We start from the raw sequence: 8,609 nt of genomic DNA on the forward strand, positions 1-8,609 counted from the left end.
GCTCGTCGTCGAACGAGAAACGGACGGACACAAATTCCCCCTTCAAAAGCCGGTCTATTATGTGTCCACTATCCTCACTCCGTGCAAATCACGGTACCCGCATTATCAAAAGATCGCGTACATGGTATTCATGGCATCCCGGAAGCTACGACACTACTTTCAAGAGTGTTCAATAACAGTAGCCTCGGAAGTACCACTTAACGACATTATAAACAACCGTGACGCAACGGGCCGGATTGCAAAATGGGCCATTGAGCTCCTCCCGTTCGACATAACTTATAAGCCACGGCGAGCCATCAAATCACAAGTTTTGGCCGACTTCGTCGCAGAATGGACGGAGGTCGAACTCCCTAAAGAGTACGGCACATATTCAAATTGGATCATGCATTTCGACGGCTCCAAGATGTTGGCCGGACTAGGGGCTGGCATAATTTTGACGTCCCCCACAGGAGACACAGTTCCATACGTACTCCAGATTATGTACACAGACTCCAACAATGCAGCCGAATATGAGGCCCTTTTACATGGTCTCCGGATGGTAGTATCCATGGGCATTCAACGCCTAGAGGTGCGCGGAGACTCGAACCTCGCAATATCCCAAATAAATGGAGACTTCGATGCCAAGGATCCAAAAATGGCAGCTTACCGCAACGCCATCCTAAAAATGTCAGCTCGGTTCGAGGGGCTTGAATTTCACCATATAGCTCGGGAAAATAATCAGGCGGCAGATGTCCTGGCACGCATCGGCGCAAAACGCGTTGTAGTCCCCCCAACATCTTCTTGGAAAGGTTGTTCAAGCCATCCGTAGTATGGGAAGGGGAGCCGAACAATAACAGCCCGGACCCAACCGCACTGCCCGACACCGAACATTCTGACACAATCGGAGGCTCTGCCAATGAAATAACACCTTCAGCCCACGTAATAATGGCCGTCATCGCCCCGTGGATAGAACCATTCCTCCCCTACCTTACTAGGCAGGAACTCCCCGAGGACCAAAATGAGGCACGCTGCATAGTGCGATGATCCAAAGCCTACAAAGTCCACGAGGGAGAGCTTTATAAGAAAAGCACTACCGGAGTCCTTCAAAGGTGCATCTCCGAAGAGGAAGGGCGGAACCTCCTGGCTGAAATTCATGCCGGACTCGGCGGTCATCACGCTACAGCTCGGTCCCTTGTAAGCAAGGCCTTCCGTACAGGCTTTTATTGGCCGGCCCCCCGGGCAGACGCACATGACTTAGTCCAACGATGCGTCGGTTGACAGCTCTTTGCAAACCAAAGCCATATGCCACCCACCGCCCTCCAAATTATCCCCATCACTTGGCCCTTCGCGGTCTGGGGGCTTGACATGGTTGGACCCCTTAAAGGCGGAACCCACAAGCAAAAATACTTACTGGTCATGGTGGATAAGTTCACCAAATGGATAGAAGCCAAGCCTGTTAAGACGGCCGAATCCGGAACGGTGATAGACTTTATATCCGGGGTTGTACACCATTACGGCGTCCCCCACAGCATCATCACTGATAACGGCATGAACTTTACGGCCGATGAGGTAAAACTCTGGTGCAAAACATGGGCATCAAGCTCGATTATGCTTTCGTCTATCACCCACAAACTAACGGCCAGGTCGAACATGCAAATGGTCTTATCATGAGTGGCATCAAACCCAGATTAGTGCGGTCCCTCAAGGAATCTAACACGCACTGGGTAGAGGAGCTCGACTCCGTACTCTGGGGGCTGCGGACCATGCCGAATCGCACCACCGGATACACACCATTCTTTATGGTGTACGGCGCAGAGGCAGTTTTGCCTTGCGACATAATTCATGACTCACCTCGAGTGCGCATGTACGAAGAAAGAGAAGCCGAGCTCGATCGGTAGGACAGTTTGGATGCATTGGAGGATCGTGATGTGGCAAAAGCCCGTTCCGCATTCTATCAACAGCAGGTTCGAAGATACCAAAGCAGAGAAGTACGGGCCAAAAATTACAACATTGGCGAATTAGTTCTACGCCTGCCGGACAATAAAAAGGACAAACTCAAGCCCAAGTGGGAAGGTCCCTTCATAATTGACCAAGTCCTGACTAGTGGAGCGTACCGCCTGCAAGATGCATCGGATAACCGACTCGAGCCGGACCCATGGGACGCAGCCCGTCTCCGAAGATTCTATGCCTAGCGCCGGACTCTGTGTTTGTCTCCATCCTCTGTCCATTTTTTATATACTATCTGTCTTACATTTCTCTCCTTCTCCCCTTCCTTTCTCTTATAGCCTTTAAAGGCTCATCAAATGACGTGCTATTCACACTCATTAAACCTGGGGGCTTCTTTTAACAGAAGCTTATTTATACGGGCTTCATGCCCAACACATGTGTTACACTTCGGCATGTACCTTTTATTTCACCATTATATGCATCGATATGACTTAAGTTTTGGCCAAGCTGGGTTGCCTGGCTCCTGTGCTTACCCCTACATTCCCGATTATTCGGCTAGGCGGTAAAGGGAGCACCTCTGCGATTGTTACTGCCAGATCAGCCGGATGTGTACCTCAGACTGGGTGAAGCCGAAAGCTAGCGTTCTTAAGGGAATATTCGGTCGGTGACCTAAAAGATGATCTTTTAACTTATCTATTTATACGCCCCCAGATGCTTTTTCTCGCGTCTTTTTCGCAGAATGGGCAAGCACTTTAGGGCATGCCTCCCAGGGAAAGGAACCCCTAACGGAACTATTCTCCCTGGAAGATGTTTCTTACTAACCATGTAATATAACATAACTAGTCGGGCACTTGTCTGTTCACGCACTAATGACCCCTATGCCTGGTCTCCATGCATTCCCTGGTTCTTATATAACCGCATGGGAATTCAGACACACTCTGGACCGTCAGGTCCCGAGGCTGAAGCGAAAAGGTCGGCCATGACAAATGATCTACAATCCGGCTAGAAGGCATTATAAATGTCAATTAAATTACATAGTCATTCTGACTGATTGTATTCCTCTTCAATACCATCTAACAGGCTGTCTAATTTACAGTCCTGCTGGGAATACTTTGCGGCCAATTCTACTTGGTCGTATACTAAGCTTACAGGGATCTCCTTCCCATCGGGCCCCACAGGACCGATCTCGGCCATGTGGTTGGGGTCAGCCTTTATGTACCGCGTCTTTACCATGGCCCAGGCCTCCCTAGCGCCTTGACGGTAGGCCGATATCTTCCACAATCAGAAGCGCCTCCGTGCTCCCTTTAGCTTCTCTGCAAGCTCTCCAAGACCTTCGGGCATGGAGATGGATGGCCACAAGGCCTGGGCGACGCCTTGCATCGCCTGCTGAACTCGCTCGAGCAGTTGCGAGAGCTCGGGAAGAAGGTCACCCGTAGAACCGGGCATCTCCTCTGCAGGACGACCTGTTAGCACACCTACAAACATTACTCTGTTAGTCGACTTCCCCGCCGAAATTTTTTCAAAGGTTCGTTCAAGCACTTACTAAATATGCCGCGCCGAAGCCGCTGATTCTCCTTAACGGAGTCCAACAGCTGGGCACGAACATCCTTCAGTTCAACGCCCAGCTTGGTGTTGGCATCTTGGAGATCGTTCTTCTCCCGCCTCACCTTTGTCAGCACCTTCTCACCAGCCTTCAGCTGGCATAGGAGGTGTTGCCTTTCCGGATTCAATCTGGCGCCATCTGCAATTTCATTTGTCAGATTCGCACCCATGCCGTGCTTCGCAAAATGCTTATCTTTTGAAGTGTATATTACCAGAGGGGGTCTCCTTGGGCTCCCCTACCGCGGCTAGTGCGGCCTCAAATTGGGCTTTGCACTCTTCCAGCTCCTGGGACAGTAGGGAATTCTTTTCTGTAAGAACCTGCATAACAAATGATCCTTAAATCAGTTATTCTAACTGTTTCAAGTCTCGGGGGCTACTGGTATATATATATAATTACCAAAATTTTCTTACCCGTATGTCTTTTACATATTGCTCCGTGGCTCTGGCTAGACCATTTTGAGCGGCACGGAGGTACGCATCTCCCGACTTGAAGGCATCTAATGCCTCTTGGGAGAAACAAGTGTCGCGAAGAATTGTCCGGCGACGCATGTGGTTCAAGGCACTCTCCACCTCAGAGTTGGTGGCAGACAACCTGTCCACATCCTCCATCGGAGGAGCGTCCGGTGCGTGCCTTGTGTTCGCCTTCGCCTCCGGACCAGGCTTTGGAGCCTGGCTGGTGGAGGCGCGATTGGCAGCCTCTCTGAATATAGTCCGGCGAGGTCTCTTTGTCCTGAAGAGAGCACGAGTGTTAATATGCCTTGAAGGTATAACACCTGGGATAAGGGGGCGCGCCATACCTTTGCGCTGACGCCTCGGTCCGGACTGCACCTCTTTTCTGCCCAAGGGGCCCTGCGGCCCCTCGTTGGCTTGTCGCCGCAGGTTCGGCCTCCCGTCTCAGAAACCTCCCCTGCAAAGCTCGGTTGTAATCAGGAAACTGAAAACACGAGAGGGCGGACCCCTATTCGGGGTACTGGGACTTCGATCTCAGTTACCTGGGAGGCCGGGATTAGCCCTGGGTAATCGGCCGTAATGGCCACCAAGGCATTGTCCTTGCTCAATTGATGGAACACTCCATCAATCAGCTCCACAGATAAGTCCGGATCCTCTTGAGAGGTCGGGTCGAAGGACCGTCCTGGGTCCTCGGGTTGTGGAGGAGGGCTGTTTATTTCTTTAACAGCCTGGCACAGTTCATGCGTTGAAGTCGCTAGACTGAATATTTAACAATGGGGATATAAAACGGATGGGCAAGATGCGATCACTTACCCATCTTGGAGGATTGTACATAGAAAATCCACCCTTTGGGTCGACGCGGAGAAAATCCTCCTCTTCTCCCTTGTACAAAGAAGACAAGGTCTTTGTTAGAGCCACAGCCGAATCCGGCCCCTTACGGCCGTAGCGGGTGGCGTTGTCCTCCCCGTTGAAGTCCCACATGGGGTGGCCTCTGTACTGTAGCGGATGCACCCCTCGCATGATGCATGCGGCCATGACCCCGATCATGGTCAGTCCGGAATGAGCTAACAATCTTATCCGGCCCATCAGGTAACGGACGTCCTTGTCACTTTACCTCTGAGGGCTCCGTGGACGCCAACTTAGGCGCTTCTTTAGTGGAGCACTATCGAACTCGGGGAGGCCGATCCGGACAGGATCCGGCAGTGGGACGTCCTCTATGTAAAACCATTCCGAAGGCCAGTCCTTAGACGCCTTCTTTGGGGTTCCGGATAGATATCCGGTCCCGGCGATGCGCCACACTTCGGCTCCGCCCACTTGATGCATCGACCCCTTCTGAGAGCGGGGCACAAGGCAGAATAGCTCTTTCCACAGCCCAAAATGAGCCTCAACACCCAAAAACAGCTCGCAGAGGGCTACGAAGCCCGCCATATGCAATATGGAGGCAGGCGTAAGATTGTGTAGCTGGAGGCCATAGAACTCCGGGAGCCCCCGGAGAAACGGATGGATTGGAAATCCAAGCCCTCTTATTAAATAAGGGACGAGGCATACCCGCTCTCCTTTGGAGGGATTAGGGGCACTCTCCGCTTGCTCTCTGCCATTATAGATGGCAAGACCGGCTCGAACCGGGACCATATAGGCCGGGGGAAGAAATCCCTTGGTCTGGAGCATCACTAGCTCGCTATGCGGGATGGAGCATCTCTTCCAATATCCAGGCTGAGGGCTGGAAGGGCGAGAGGAGGAGTTGCGACGGCTGGCCATGGTGGTATGGACCTTTGTCAGATGCGCTCTGATGAACACTCGCGAAGGGGAGAAGGTGTGGTTTGGATCTAAATCCTCGTCCCCTTAAATGGGCGGCTCATTTACGCGGCTAGGGGTGTGGAAGTAAAAACACTCAGACTTTTCATATTCATTTGACACGTGGGAGACGGCCATTATTGGGCGTAGAAGCCAAGGAGCGCGACATTTACAAGAAACCGGACTTTATTCAATAGGTACACGGAATTTGGAGGAGAACCCGCCTTGCAATGCCGAAGACAATCTGCGCGCCGGACTCATCGTCATTGAAGCCTGGTTCGGGGGCTACTGAGGGAGTCCTAGATTAGGGGGTGTCCGGATGGCCGGACTATACCTTCAGCCGGACTCCTGGACTATGAAGATACAAGATTGAAGACTTCGTCCCGTGTCCGGAAGGGACTTTCCTTGGCGTGGAAGGCAAGCTTGGGATACGGATATGTAGATCTCCTACCATTGTAACCGACTTTGTGTAACCCTAACCCTCTCCGGTGTCTATATAAACCGGAGGGTTTTAGTCCGTAGGAAAACATACAGAACAACAATCATACCATAGGCTGGCTTCTAGGGTTTAGCCTCTCCGATCTCGTGGTAGATCTACTCTTGTACTACCCATATCATCAATATTAATCAAGCAGGACGTAGGGTTTTACCTCCATCAAGAGGGCCCGAACCTGGGTAAAACTTCGTGTCCCTTGCCTCCTGTTACCATCCGGCCTAGACGCACAGTTCGGGACCCCCTACCCGAGATCCGCCTGTTTTGACACCGACAATGGCCTCGACCTCCTGACATGGGTAGTAGAAGTAAATTCTCTCTATAGATTTGACGAAGGTGATATTCCTTATACTAAATCTGCTAGTCAATGCTTAGATGAATTGGATAACTTTATTGTCAAACAATAAAACTTTAATGCATATGTAAGTAGACAATTGAAATGAAATGCTTATATGATTGAACGCTTGAGTGACTTTATGTTTAGAAATGTTAATGATGTCAGGGGTGTGAGTAAACATGCATCCAATAAAAACCCAAGTAGAACAAGTCATGAAGTCACAAAATGATTTGCTTAATGAGATGAACAATAAGATGAATGATCATGTTGTTAGAGTTATGACTAGGGGTGCTAAAATGCCTCAGGAACCCTTGTATCCTAAAGGTCACCCTAAAAGAATTGAACAAGACTCTTAAAGAATTAATACTGATGCACCTAGTCCATCTGAAAAGAAAAATAGATAAGCCTTTGCATGCCTCTAGTGAACCTACTATAGACACACCTGGAAATCCAAATGATATATCTATTTCTGATGCTGAAACACAATCTATTGATAAACATGAACCTAGTAATAATGATAATGATGATGTTCGTGTTGATGCTCAACCTAGTAATGATAATGATGTGGAAATAGAACGTGTTGTTGATCTTGATAACTCACAACCTAAGAACAAAAGATATGATAAAAGAGACTTCATTGCTAGGAAACATGGTAAAGAAAGAGAACCATGGGTTCAGAAACCCATGTCTTTTCCTCCTAAAGCTTCAAAGAATAAGGATGAAGAAGAATGTGAGCGCTTTGTTAAAATGCTTAGACCTGTCTTTTTGCGCCTTCATTTGACTGACATTCTAAAAATGTCTCATTATGCTAAGTACATGAAAGATATTGTTACTAATAAAAGAAAGATACCGAAAGCTGAAATTTCCACCAAGCTTGCAAGTTATTCATTTAAGGGTGGAATACCAAAGAAACTAGGAGACCTAGGGATACCAACTATACCATGCTCCGTTAAAAAAACTATGTTAAAACTATTTTGTGTGATCTAGGAGCCGGTGTTAGTGTTATGCCTTTCTCTTTGTATCGAAGACTTGATTTGAATAAGTTGACACCAACTGAAATCTCTTTGCAAATGGCTGATAATTCAACTGCTATACCCATCGGTATTTCTGAGGATGTGCATGTCGTAGTTGCAAATGTTACTATCTTAATGGACTTTGTTATTCTTGATATATACCCGAGGACGACAGTATGTCGATCATCCTTGGTAGACCTTTTTTGAATACTGCAGGGGCTATTATTGATTGCAACAAAGGCAATGTCACTTTTCATGTCAATGGCAATGAGCATACGGTACACTTTTCTAAGAAACAACCTCAAGTGAATAGTATCAATTCTATTGAAAAAAATCAATTACTATTGGAGGTTTTGAATTCCCTATTCCTACTGTCAAAAAGAAATATGAAACTCTTATTGTTGGGGACATGCATATCCCCATTGAGGTAACCTAGTGTTATATGAAGATTCTCAGATTTCATGTCATTCGGGAGAAGTTTGTTAATAAGAATTGATCAACCTTATTAATGGATTCCTTTTGGCGGGCATGTGGTCGATGAATTTAGTAAACACTACTTTTTGTACCCACTTTTTACTTTCTGTTATTTATAATTAATAAAGTATACCCCGATTTTACTATTTTCTGAATTATCCATGCAATAAAAAATGACCAGAAAATAAAAGTTCTCCAAATGCCTTGAAAATTTAATATTCTTTTTCTACAAAATATAAAAAATAGTGGCATTGAACACACCCTGGGGGGTGCACCCGTGAGCCACAAGCTCATAGGGCGCGCCCAGCAAGCTTGCGAGGCCCACGTAGGCCCCCTCACTTATTGTTGTCACCCATGCTCTTCTTCTTCCTCCAGAAAAAATCAACTGCTTGTTCAAACTCGTGTTCCTGCTCTCTAAGCTGCGATTTTCGATCTCCTTGCTCGTAGCTCCATTTCCAAAAAATTGTTTTGGTGGATTGCTCATCGATATGTGACTCCTCCGTTGGTCCAATTAGTTTTT

The sequence above is a fragment of the Triticum urartu genome, chromosome 3A (genome assembly GCF_056163025.1).
Source record: "Triticum urartu cultivar PI428250 chromosome 3A, HENAU_Tu73, whole genome shotgun sequence".
NCBI lineage: Eukaryota > Viridiplantae > Streptophyta > Magnoliopsida > Poales > Poaceae > Triticum > Triticum urartu.